This window comes from Perognathus longimembris, chromosome 1, assembly GCF_023159225.1.
Source record: "Perognathus longimembris pacificus isolate PPM17 chromosome 1, ASM2315922v1, whole genome shotgun sequence".
In the NCBI taxonomy this organism is placed as follows: Eukaryota; Metazoa; Chordata; class Mammalia; order Rodentia; family Heteromyidae; genus Perognathus; species Perognathus longimembris.
Window position 1 is genome coordinate 62,550,860 of NC_063161.1, and position 14,462 is coordinate 62,565,321.

The window sequence follows — 14,462 nt, forward strand, 5'->3', positions numbered from 1 at the left end:
GGAGATAGGCTTTTAGAAAAGAGAAACACCCAAGTTCCCTTCCTACCCAAGGATTTTATCTTTCATGATAGTACTTAGAGATATTGTACACAACATTGATTTCTGGCAAAGGGCATATCTCCAAAGAGTCATTTTTCATGGCATTGTGTACAATTTTTATTGATATCCTAATCCTCAAAGACTGCAGAGGCGGCTTCTCTGTCATGAAAAGCCCCAACTTGTTCTAGCTGTTTGCTTAGGAAAATTCACATTTCTCTATTGTCTTAAAGTTCTTAACTCATTGTGGGCCCTACATCTAACAGCTCCTTGATAATCTGGTTATCACTGAAAGCATTAGACTACAGTCATATCAATTTGGAACATAACTCCTCCACCCAAAGTACTTGAAAATGGTCTCTCTGATGTATGAAGTTTCATTTATCTCACATTACTGTGTTTTCCTTTGTAATACTTCATAAGAAAAAGGTGAATCTGCAAAGGAAAAACACTTATAAGGGCAGGATTTTCTGTTTAATGTAAAAGAATTCCTATGGTATCATGTATATATTTCTATCATCTTAACCCTAGACTGTTATCAAATATATATGGACACTAGAAGAAGGATCAAAAACTTGATAAAATGGAAAAGACACAAGGATATCAATGCTCTTGATGTAGAGCCATTCCTTGAATTCTTTCTTACATTTCAAAATTTTACTGTGCTCTTAAATACCACATTATCTTGGAAACTCTGAGTCCCACAGCCACAGGATAGAATATACTTATATACTATACGTGTGTGCGTGTGTGTGTGTGTGTGTGTGTGTGTGTGTATTTTTCCTTTGGGCATTTTATCTAACATATCTTTAACATCAAAGTAAAACTGGACATGTAGCTTGTGATAATATCCACCACAGTATCAGACACAGGGTAAGTTTTGATCAAATGTAGCTTCCTCTCACAAAAACTGTGCAGTGGATCATTTTTCTACTTATGATAACAGTTAATTCATTTCCACAGCCAAACTGTTATTGCTTATTTGTCAGTGTCTACTGTAATTTCCACAAGGCAGGCACTGTGCTTTATTAGTATTTACAAACCCTTGGTGATTAATGTGGTGCCAGAAATGTATATGTATGGAATATCATGTGAGTGATTTAAAAAAAATTTAATAGCAAAAATATGATAATTTCTGGTACAACTGAAGATACTAGGTAAAGGAAGAAATTATTAGCTATGAAATGAAGATAAGCTGCCATTCTCTAAAACTTTCTGACATTTTTCCACCTGAGCTATACTGGGACCTGCTGGGTAAAAGGGTAAGAGACTTTTATTTCCAAATAGCCACCAAAACACAAGGAGTGGAGCTGTGGCTCAAGTGTAGAGCACCAGCCTTGAACAAAAATGTGTAAGGACAGCACCTGAGCATATCCTCGGTTCAAGACCCAAGCCTGGCACAAAAATAAAATGATGGAGACTCTGAGTAAGGAATGTAGATAGAAACTGTAGGAACAAAATCCTATCCAACATAAGTCTTTTGAAAATTCTTTAATATGGGTTATAAAGTGATGAAAACATAATCTAAAGCTTGAACAAAAGTTTTGTACGTACATAAATTGCAAGTGCTTTTTGTGGTGACCAAATTAAAGATGTTTTCTTTAGTTAAGTCTTTAAGGTTCTCCAAATATTACCCCCAACATTATTTTCTGGCCCCATTTTCTGGTCCTCATTTATACCCTGTCATTCCAAGAAGAATAAATGATACCATGTTCTTATCATCCCCAAGCTTTCTGACTCTCATCCCTTCATGCTGATACTTTACCATGTCTTTCTTTGAGGGCCCAAGTAAAAACTTCATTTCTTCCTGATTACTTTTTAGTACCTCCCATTACATGTGGCTTTCCTTTCTAGCAGAGAGCAGAGCCCATTTATTCTATTCTGTGGGCTTAGCTTACACCATGTAGCCTTTAGTAAAGTTATGTGTATTCCCCATCATTAACTTGTGTAAAAATGTGGTTCAATTCAATATTGTTTGGTAAATATTTGGTCCAATCAAATATTAATTCTTTCATCTGTTTAGTCTTTATTAAATATATGAAATAGAATTTATTTTGCTGTAAGAATTATCTCTTTAAACACAGTCACTTTTGTCATCTATTTTAGATGAATATTTTATTAGTGAAAATGCAAAGAAATTAACCTTGAAAAACTCAGGAAAGATTTTATCTTTTTGTTGTTGTTGTAGGTGGCTGTGGGGCTTGAACTCAGAGCCTTGGGCGCTGTGCCTGAGCTGTTATGCTCAAGGCGAGTGCTCTACCATTCTGAGCCATAGCAACACTTTTGGTTTTCTGGTGGTCAAATGGAGATAAGTCTCACAGCCTTTCTTGCCCAGGCTGGCTTTGAACTGAGATCCTCAGATCTCAGCCTTCAAGTAACTAGTATAACAGACATGAGCCACCAGCACTCAGCCAAGATTTCATCAATTTTATGAATTTTGTAAACATGTATTTGCAGGGAGATCTGCTCTTCCCTGCTAGGCAATGTATTGGGTGAACAATATGTGAATTCAGTATTTCTGTGTTGAGTTTTCTGAGTAAAAACAGTACTTTTTTCTGTTTATCATTTGAACTGGATCAAGAATCAGAATCAAAAGATTTTACTACTGCTTGTGTAATTCCATTTATCAAAAAGCCTTTTGACACAAAAATTATGGGGTGTTTTGTGTTTAGGGTAATATGTGCTGACATTCACAAATCTTTACAGCTTGAAAATATCTTGATGGGGAAATTTGTCAGTAGGTAAACACGTACCTGTTTCAAAGGCTGTTAGGCTATGGCTACCACTGAAACAAGCAGAAGAAATACCTGAGTTCTACTGAAATCAGCAGGCTTGGGTGTCCCCAAAGAGGCTTACCATATGAAGCTTCTGTTCTTTTCCGATTTATTTATTTGATAGAATGCTAAAAAGTATATTTTAAAATCTAAACATAAATGCTCTGCCTGCCTCCCTCCCTCCCTCTCTCTCTCTCTCTTTTTTTTGCTAGTGCTGGGGCTTGATCTCAGGGCTTCTTTTGCTCAAGGCTAGCACTCAACCACTTGACCCATAGCTCCACTTCTGGCTTTTTTGGTAGCTTATTAGAGGTAATCATCTCACAGACTTTCTTTCTCTGGTCTGGCTGTGAATTGATATCCTCAGATATTACTAGGATTTGGGGAATTTAGTTATTTTTCTGAAGAGAAGTTCTGGTAAAGAATCAGATTGCGGAGCATCCAGTATTGCCACTGCCTCAATCTATTGGGTTTTTGTCACTTCACAATTTCTCTTCTCCTTGGGGACAACCATAATGTCCAATTTAACTCTGTATTGCAGGAGCACTACTGTTCCTTGGGCTTGTATTCAGAGCCCATGTGCTGTCCCTGAGCTTTTTTGATCAAGGCGTGAACCACAGCTACACTTCCAGCCTTTTGCTAGTTAATTACAGTTAAGAGTCTCATGTACTTTCCTGCCCAGCCTAGCTTCATATTGCAATCCTTGGATATCACCCAACTAGTAGCTGGAATTACAGGTGTGAGCCACTGGTCCCCAGATTTTTTAACTGCTATTTATTTGTGAATATTTTGAAGTCTATAGATGTTTACTTTTGTATTTCCACTTCCATGTGTGAATTATGTGTACATGTGTAGACATCTATGTATGTTTCTAAGTATAAAGGATCATATATGTATATAGGCTAAATATACATAAGGTTAAAATTTATTGATAGAAATACTCAATATTTTCATCTTATTCATTTTCTGGTAGAACATTTGAATGCATAAATTTATAGAAATGATTGAGGTTAAGAATAAAAATAATAATAGGGACCATATGCATAATAAATTTCCATTTATATTTTTTCAATTTACTGGAAATCAATCAAGTATAATATCATTTGCTATATTCACATCGAAGAATTATCTTCAATATGTAATTAGAACTTCTATTTCTTTGGGAAATTGGGAGAGGGGATAAGAGAAATTGACAGAGGATATGAGTCTGATCAAGGTACATTTTATGAATGTATGGATATGGCAAAATGAAAACTTGAACAAGCAATAGATGTCTAAAAAGTATGAAAGAAAATCCTACTTCTATGTTAGCTAACTTTACATGTTAAACAACATGTCTGGATGTTGGATTAACATCCAGGACTGAAACATAATCTTCTTTGCTCATATTTCAGTGAGTTTCTATGTAACCATCACATTAGGCCAATGTAATGGATTCTGGATATCAAAATTGAAAGAAAGGCTGGGCACTGGTGGCTCACAGCTGTAATCCTAGGTACTCAGGAGGCTGAGATCTGAGTATCACTGTTTGAAGTCAGCGTAGGCAGGGAAGTCCATGGGTCTTGTCTCTCCAATTATCCACCAAAAAAGCCAGAGATGGATCTGTGGCTTAAAGGGTGGAGCACTAGCCTTGAGTGAAAAAGTTCAGGGACAGCACTCAGGCTCTGAATTCAATCAAGCCCCAGGACTGGCACACACACTTATAAAAACAAAACAAACAAAATCACCCCCCCAAAGAAAAACTCACACATTTTCCTAATGTAGTAATTCAAATACAGAAGTTAGTGTCAGAAAATGGAAGTCAATGAGTAATGAGATGTAAGAGTAGCTTCAGTAATTTCGTAGGTGACTTTCTTGGGACATATTCTTATCCAGTGGCTCTTCATTTTAGTTTTTGTTGTTGTTGCTTTTTTTCTTTTCTGTCTTAGGGCTTGAACTCAGGGCCTAGGTTCTGTCCCTAAGGTTTTCTTGTTCAAGGCTAGCACTCTACCACTTGAGCTACAGCTCCAATGGCTTGCTGTTGGTTAATTGAGAATAAGAGTTTCAAAGACTTTTCTGCCTGAGATGGCTTTTAACCAGATCCCTAGATTTCAGCCTCCTGAATGGCTAGAATTACAGGTATGAGCCACTGGCACCTGGCTTATTTGAGTTTTGTGTCTATAAGTGTTTTCTGTCAAATGGGCCTGTAAATATTATTGAAATTCTTCTGTGTATTGTTCCTCTCAGATATACAGATGTGCTTCTATGAGAGAAGTTTTTGCCATAATATTTTTCAACCATTTAGCCAAATTAGATAAGAAAAATAGGATTACATTGATAAAATGCAAAATTTGAAGTACTATAACATTTACTTAATATCATTATGCTTCTAAGTACTATAAATTTTCAGTATTCGATAATTTAATTTACATAATTCATGTGTACATGCATAATCTGCATAATTATTTAATCACTGCAAAGTAAACTTTACCTTCAAATTATAGATGACAAAATGCAAACTCAAAGAAGTCAAGAATCTTGCGCCAAAACCACAGAGCTAATAAGTGCAGACCTCTGAGGAGCTTAAATATGGATCTAATTTTGTTCAGAGAACAAGGAAACAGCATCATATGAGCTCTTTTCTGATAGAAGAGGATGTGAAATCACAGAATAGTGATTACAAAGGTACCTAACGAGTATGTGGGCAATTGCTTTGAAGCAAATAAGTAAATTAATACTAAATTCTGCTCTATCATCAATGAACAAATTTCTCCTGCAATATATTTTTAGTAATGTGAGATAGAAGAAATAAATATTATTTTGTCAGGTGCAAATTAAATCTGTAAGACATGTTTTCATCTCTGTATATTGAATAATTGCTCGAAGACTTAAAACATGGGCTGGGAGCTGGGAGTTTACACCTATAATCCTAGCTACTCCAGAGGCTGAGATCTGAGGATTCTGGTTTGAAGCCAGCTTGAGCAGAAAAGTCTGTAAGACTCATATCTCTAATTAATCACCAAAAAGTCAGTGGTCTACCAACAAGTAGATCACTGGCTTTGAACACAAAAGCTCACAGACAGTGCCCCTCTCCCCCAAAAGAACATGACTTTGTGGAATACACTGTTGGTATTTTAAATATGAAATTGTTGGGGCAGGGCAAGAATGGCTGAGTAATGTTGCTCAGTAATTATCACTCCAAAGAACAGCTATCCATGTACCAGATTACCTTTATAGGAGTTAAGGGAAACAGATGACAGCCTCTATGGGCCTAGCTTTATTTCCCTCCCACTTGTTTGTTAGACTCAGGGCCTCTCACATGGGGCTTCCAAGGCTCTATTCCTGAACCACAGCCCACAGTATAACATGATTAGAAAACACCTTGAAAAAGGCAGAGGAAAGAGTCACCTCTACCAGTCCTCCAGCTTTGAGCAACCCAGACTGGGGAGAGAGATGCCTCTCACTTGGGAAAAAGAAATAAAATTAGCAAAGCGCTGGTGGCTCATGCCTGTAATCCTAGCTACTCAGGAGACTGAGATCATCTGAGGATTGTGGTTCAAAGCCAGCTTGGGCAGACTTGTAAGACTCTTATCTCCAATTAACCACCAAAAAGCTGGAAATGGAGCTGTGGCTGAAATGATAGAGTGCTAACCTAGAGCAAAAAAGCTCAGGGACAATGCTCTGGCCCTAAGTTCAAGCCTCAGAATTGGCAAAAACAAACCAAAACAAATAAGAAAACTACAACAAAATAGAATTACATTTGTGCCTTGACCTTAAACCCAGTCCCAGGCCTGGAGCCTCCATCAGCAGCCCAGGGCCCCTCAGCTAATGAAACTGCTTAAGGATGAAACCAGAGCTCTATCTCTCAGCAGTTATGGAAATCAACTCAACTGTAAGAAATGAAACTAATAAAATTACTAGAAGAAAACATAGGGGAAATGCCTGGTACACTGGAATTAACATGGGTTTCTTTGTATAAGATCTCGAAAGCACAGGAACAAAAGGAAAATGGGACTTTACAAAATTAAAAGGCTTCAGTGTGTCATAAGAAAGAACTGACAGAGTGTAGGATAGAGTAGGACAAGACATCCAGAATACATAAGGAACTCCAAAGACACAATAGCAAAACAAACAGATGGAAAAAAGAACTATGCTAATCTAATTTAAAAATGGGCCATAGATTCAAATGGACATTTCTCAAAGGAAAACATAAAGAATATGAAAAGAAAAAAAGAGCTCAGCATCACTAATCATCAGAAGAGTGTAAGTTTTGAAGAAAAGAAAAACTCTTATTGTTGGTGGGAATCTAAGCTATTCATACATTGTGGAAAACAGTATGGACATTTCTCAAAAGATTCAAAATAGAACTACCATAGGATCCAAAGGAAATCAGTATTTCAAAAAGTTATGTGCACTCTCAAGTTCACTAAAGTACTATTCACTTTAGACAAGAAGCAGAAATACCCCGCGTCCATCAGTAGATATATGGATAAAGTAAATATGGGGGTTCCAGTTGTGGCTCAGGTGGTAGAGTGCCAGCCAAAGAGCAAACGTGTCAGATACTGAGATAGAGCCATCATCTTGAATGCAACAAAAAAGAATTTTAAAAAAAGAGAGAAAGAATGCATAATACAGCAACATAATGAAATACTATTCGGTCATAAGACAGAAATTCCATCTTTTGCAGCAATGTGAATGGAATTCGAGGTCATTCTATTAAATAAAATAAGACAGGCCCACAAAGACAAGTATATCATAATCTCACTCACATTTTTAGATAGAATCTAAAAATCAACTGATCTGCTAGGCATCAGTGGGCTACCTCTATAATCTTAGCTCCTCTAGAGGATGAAATCTGAGGATTTAGGTTCAGAGCCAGCTCAGGCAGGAAGGTCTGTGAGACTCCTTTCTCCAATTAACCATGAGAAATGCTGAAGTGGACCACTAAAGAAATAACAAATGCTTGAGAAAATAGGTATATTCAATCTGAATTAAACTTGGTACAATGTGTATGTTCACTGGAACATCATACACCTGCCCATTAATATGTACCATTTTGTTCCAAAATAGCAGAGAGGGTAGATGTGAGGAGCCACACTGGCCAAGAGGCTCTGCACTCATAAACTCACATGTTCAATCAAAATTCCTATGTACAACTACTTAGTTTATGTCAAGGTCAATTAAGCAAAAAATAAAATAGCAGAGAAGTGTTTTAAGTTGAAAGCCAAGTGGAATGGTACACACCTCAGTACTCTAGAGGTTGAGGCAGGAGGAACATTAATTTGCTTCAATCTTGCATTACATAGCAAGTTCTAGGCCAGTGTGGGACATATTCTATATGTTGCATCACTATTCTCTATACCTCATGAGCAATCATTTTGTTAAATTTGGAGTCTACTGCAATAAGATGCACCAAATACCATTACTTTACTTTAATAAGTTTTCTGGAACTAAGAGAGAGCAGATGGCATACTACATTTAGTTCAATTTACAAAGCATTGTTTGACTTCCTAGGACTGAAACATTGGAGTAAGGAATTGGGCATGCCACAATGAACAAAACTCTCCCTACCTCCCAACGTCAGCCCTTCAACTAACCTAGCAGGGCATGTACTATACTCTGTGTGTATGCGTGTGCATGTGTGTGTGTGTGTGTGTGTGTGTGTGTGTGTGTGTGTGTGTGTGTGTGTCCTGGGGCTCAAACTGAGGGGCTCTCTCTGAGCTTTTAAGCTCAGAACCAGCCCTCTATCACTGGAGTCACAATTCTGCTTCAGGATTTTGGGGTAGTTAATTGGAGATCAAAGTCTCACAGACTTTCCTGCCCAGGCTGCCTTTGTCTATGATTTTTAGATCCCACCTCCTGAGTAGCTAGGATTACAGGTGTGAGCCTCCTCCTCAGCAAGGCTATCCTCATATAACAACCAAGGTTCATTATCTACCTTCTGTTAAAGAATGTGTTTTCCTTTACAATGGAATCCACACCATCTGGAAAGGCAGGGACGCTCTTGGTGAGATGTGAGAAGATTCAAATCAGCCAAGGATATAAGTATGTGTTGGGTCTTCTACCCAACTCCCCCCAGTTGCCTCAGTTTCTAACAAGCCTTTCCTAGCCTCTGTGGGTAGAGCACACAGGGCACCACTTCAGTTAGGACCACGCTTCCAAGAAACCCGCCTGAAATCCACATTTATGTTCTTCCTTAGTCTCAATTTCCACAGGTGACTTGAGTAGCAATGAGCTAGTCTGAGGTGAATAACGAAGACATTTACCAACCCTTTCAAACTCCTCTGGATGCATTCTAATAGACAACTAATTGTTACCCGTAATTCAACCCCTACTTAAAAACATGATGATGAGGAGGAGGAAGAGCAGGGGTGTTGGAACTGAGTTAATGGGGAGATTATGTGGCTATTATAATTAATTCAAAGAATTTGAAAAGTCATAGTGATTGCTGATTCTTTCACATGCTATGCTGTAGAAGAGAAGGCATCAGGCATATATGTAACAATATGGAATATATACTAACCAGAAAAAGACAGGGAAGTCAAGGGCTCTATTCTTTATTCTGACTAAATCCGTGGTGTTTTCAATTCTGCTTTATCTAGTCTGTAAGGATATGAACTTCACCTTTCACTGAGATAAATTGTTAAGAAACTTACCATTGCCTCTGGGACAAAAAACAAACAAACAAACAAACCCAAACCCATGAAAACTAATTATGTAATGCTATTCCAGGAGGAGGCAGAGAATAGATATCCAATTTTAAAGACACATAATCAGTTTTCAAAAGGGGTAGTGAAAGATATATGTACACATGTATGCAGCATATATATGCAACACACACATATAATTATATCTGTCTTTCAAATATAGATGCCTCATTGTAAAAAAAAAAAGATTTCTAGTCTGTAGAGATTAGGGGATCTGTCCTATCCTTATATTTAGGGAAAAATCATAAAAATTCATCATTTTTCTTTTAAGTAAAAGGTTTTTCCTGAGAATTAAATTATAGGGACAATCTGTTTTGGGTTTGACTGCAATACGTCTCATAAATATTCAATTTTGCATGTAAATCTAGGTGTTGGGTATTTAGTTTTGTAAGAACATTTCTGTTCAGAAAAAGGAAATCTGGGGGCTGGGGATATGGCCTAGTGGCAAGAGAGCTTGCCTCGTATACATGAAGCCCTGGGTTCGATTCCCCAGCACCACATATACAGAAAAATGGCCAGAAGTGGCGCTGTGGCTCAAGTGGCAGAGTGCTAGCCTTGAGCAAAAGGAAGCCAGGGACAGTGCTCAGGCCCTGAGTCCAAGGCCCAAGACTGGCAAAAAAAAAAAAAGAAAACAAGAAAAAAGAAAAAGGAAATCTGCACGGTCAAGAACTCTCTGTTTTTGCCATTTTGACAAAGACTCCAGGTACTGAAAAGAGTGTATCAAAAGAATCAAGAAATAAATAAGGCTTGCACTGTCATAAAATCTCAGGAGAGAGCCATCAGGAAACTGGAAAAAAAAATTCTCCTTAATACTGTTAGAATCACAGGCATGAAAGAAAGCTGGGTGCTTTATTTAACTTTTTGTTACTCATAACGAAATCATCTTCCACAAAGAAATCCTGCTGTTTGTTGAACTCCCAAGTGGAGAAAGAAATTTTGACATTCCCAAGAATGTATCAGGACAGAGCACATGTCTGAAGGACATTCGGGTTTGTTTATTATGCAAGTATTCTTTTTATGTTTTATATATATTTCTGTCCCTAAAGGGGTTCAAGGCTTCTACATGACCTCTGTAATAATAAATAAAAAGTTACCTCTGGTAACTAACATTTTCTCCCAATCCTCTCCTCCAAGATCTAAGTTTGGTCAGTTTTATTTGCCTTTCTCACATAAACTAAGGTGGCCATTTAAACATTTGAATGAGTTCTCTCTGAATTTTGGCAGGTTTTTTTTTTTTTTTTTTTTGGCTAGTCCTGGGCTTTGGACTAGGGCCTGAGCACTGTCCCTGGCTTCTTTTTGCTCAAGGCTAGCACTCTGCCACTTGAGCCACGGCGCCACTTCTGGCCATTTTTCTGTATATGTGGTGCTGGGGAATTGAACCCAGGACCTCATGTATACGAGACGATCATTGTTGCCACTAGGCCATATCCCCAGCCCCTCTGGCAGGTTTTTAAAACTTTTTTTTTTAGTACCAATAAGTATTTATACTTTGTATTTTCCCAGGGAATGAAAGATAAGAGAAAAGTTAGCATGAATTACAAAATAATTAAACAAGTGAAAAGAAAGTAAGTACTGGTATACAGCAAAATCAGTCATTAAATAAAAACACCCCAGTGATGGGATTACTTACCTAAGGCAAAAGGGACCTAGTCTCTACCTTTTAGAAAAGAGAAGTGATTAGAGAAATAAACAAACACAAGTACACAGTTCCCCCAAATTCAGAATTTCAGCTGGGTGCGGTAGCTCATACCTGCAATTCTAGCTGCTCAGGAGGCTGAAATCTGTGGGGATTAATTTGAAGCCAGCCTAGGTATGAAAGTTCGTGAGACTCTAATCTCGAATCACCAAAAAGCAAAAGAAGTTCAGGGACAGTGCCCCAGGCCCTGAGTTCAAGCTCCAGGACCAACAAATACATACAAGCATACATACAATTCAAAATTTCTCACAAAGCTTTCATTCCTAGCAGTAAAAATGAAGTTATTTTTATCTGTCTCCTATCAAACACTCTTGTATCTTACACCTGCATAAAAGTTCCCGAATGACTTGAATATGCATTCATATTCCCTTTCCTGGTCCCTGATCCCACTTTCTACATGGAAAAATCCCTAATTGCTTCTCTCTACCTTAGGATTCCAGCATATGTACATTTGATCATCCAAACACAACTGTTACAGTTGGTGAGAAGTGCATCAAGAAAATGGACTCAGGAGATTGGGAGCAAAGAATGTGGAGGATTTAGCTTAGCTTCTTGAGTATTTTTGCATAAATTATATCAAAGTTGAAAAAAAACTCCAGAGAATTAAGTGTGCATGGACACACACATGTATGTGTGTGGATACGTAGGTTTTCTTTAGAGGGAGAAGATGGTGGATAGGATTCATTTTTAGGACAGAAGATCTGGTCCAAGATGAGAAATTGGAAAAGGAAGGCTGAAAAAAAATGTTGGTTCAAGATTCTCACTTTAAGGTCCCCCAAACTTATTTGCAGATTCTTTTGTACAGTGCAGAGCCTTCTATCAAAGATGATTTTCTAGGTGGGTGCCGGTGGCTCACACCTGTAATCCTATCTACTCAGGAATCCAAGATCTGAAGATCAGGGTTCAAAACCAGTTTGTGAAGGAAACTTTATGAGGTATTTTACCTCCAATTAACCACCAAAAAGCTTGAAGTGGAGCTATGAATCAAATGGTAGAGTGCTAACCTTGTGCAAAAATGCTGTGCTTTTTCTGCCACAGTTTTTACATTTCCAGTTAAGCAGTGTTCCCAAATGTCATGAAGGTAAATGTTATTAAAATCATTATTATTAATATCACCGTCATTTTGCTAATTGCAGTCGTTCAAGCCTATCATCCTAGCTGCTTAGGAGGAAGAGAAGACTGATGGCCATGGTTCAAAGCCAGCCTGGCATTCATGTGAGGCTCCATGCACATCAATGGCTGGGTGATGGCATGGGACTGTCATCCCAAGCTCTCAGGGCAGCACTGTGGTACAGTGGCATGTGCCTGTCTTTCCAGTGAAAAGGGGAAGTGTAAATAGGAATATTGCAATCTGGGTCACATTGGACATAAACTGAGAGTTTACCATGAAAATAATTAATGCAAAAAGGGATGCTAGAGTGGCTAAGGTTGCAGTGTGCTTACTTAACAAGTATGAAGCCCTGAACAATCCCCAGAACCACCTTTTTTCCCTTTGTATTATCGATAATAATTCAATAATTATCTCTGTGTGCTCTGTGTGTGTGTGTGTGTGTGTGTGTGTGTGTGTGTGTGTACGTGTGTGCGCACCTGCCAGTCCTGGGGCTTAACCTAGGGGTCTGAGTGCTGTCTCTATGCTTTTTTGCTCAAGGATAGTGCTCTACCACTTGAGCCACACTCTACTTCCAACTTTGTGTGTGTGTGTGTGCACATGCGTGTGTGTGTGTGCCAGTCTTTGGACTCATGGTCTAGATGCTGTCCCTGAGCTTTTGCTCTAGCACTTGAGCCACAGCTCCACTTGTGGCTTTTTTGGTGCTTAGTTGGAGATGAGAGTCTCACAGACTTTCCTGCTGAACCTGGCTTTGAACCATGACCCTCAGATCTCAGCCTCCTGAGTAGCTAGGATTTCAGATGTGAGTCATCTCCACCAGGCACAAATGGTAGAGTGCTAGCCTTGAGCAAAACAATGCTCAGATACCTGAGTTCAAGGCCAGGCCTTGAGTTAGTTCAAGCTTAAGACCTGCAACAACAATAACAACAAAGTCAGGTACAAATTCTAAACACTCAATAACCAGAAAAAGAAAATAAAGATGAGTAAAGAAAATCAAAAGGTGAGGAGCCCAGCCAGGTGGCTCAAGCCTATAATCCCAGGATTAGGGAAGCAGAGACCAAACCCAGGCTACCTAGGGAGATCTTGTCACCTAAAGAAGGAGGGAGAGAAGAGGAAGAAGTAGAGGAAAAAAGAAGAAAGAAAGAAGAGGAGGAGGAAGGAGAAGAGAAGGAGGAAGAAAAGAAGAAGAGAAATGTTAACTTTGACAATGTGTATACTAAAATTGCAATGCTACAGAGACCAGCATGGTCCCAGTACAAGGATCACATATGAATTTGGAAGGCATTTCATATTTTTGGTTGATAATTGTGAGACTTTCTGAGGGGATTTGGAAGGAAGGAAAGAAAATATTAGAAGCAGAATAATACAAAAATGTATTGCATCTCTGAAAGAAGAAAGAAAAACAGAACTCACTGAAAGTTGATGACAAATTACCGTTAGTGAGGAAATTCAGAGGAAATGAGGAACGATTCCATCAAAATTCTGTATATGCATATGTGAAACACCATGATGAAATCCCTTTGAACAATTATGTAAAATGAGTAAGTATCAGGAATGCCAAATAGGTCCTGTCTAAAGGACCTGTCAACTAAAAACAAATTCTTTTCTTTGAGCCAAAAGCTCTTGTGAAATGTCATACTAAGAGCCAGTGAAGGGCTGGAGGCATGGCTCAATTGGTAGAGTACCAGTCTTGAGTGAACAAGCCAAGCAAGAGCACAAAGCCTCGAGTTCAAGCCCTAGTAAGAGTATAAAAAGGGAGAGATTCAGCCAGGTACCAGTGGGTCACACCTGCAATCCTAGTTGCTCAAGAGGCTGATGTCTCAAGGTCCCCATTTGAACCCAGCCAAGCAAGGAAAGTCCATGAGACTCTTATTGTCTAATCAGCCACCAAAAGCTGGAAGCAGAACTGTGGCTCAGGTGGTAGAGTGCTAGCCTTGAGCAAAAAAGCTCAGGTTCGTGTGTGTGTGTGTGTGTGTGTGTGTGTTGAAACTCCAGGACTGGCATACACACACACACACACACACACACACACACACACACACACACACAGAGGAACCTGAGATTTTGCTCAAAGCTAGCACCCTACTAGTTTTTAGTTTTGGACCAGAATGTCTTATCCTATATCTCAAACCATCATCACAATTTGGAGTAAATAACTTGTTTCT

The 14,462-nt window shown here is 38.6% G+C and overlaps 1 non-coding gene across 1 annotated transcript; it reads left to right on the forward strand.

Moving 5' to 3' along the window:
• The first annotated feature begins 13,489 nt into the window (after positions 1-13,489).
• On the forward strand, positions 13,490-13,593 carry LOC125341335. Its single transcript, XR_007208957.1, has one exon. It is a non-coding gene; the product is annotated as a U6 spliceosomal RNA (small nuclear RNA).
• Positions 13,594-14,462: the final 869 nt, after the last annotated feature.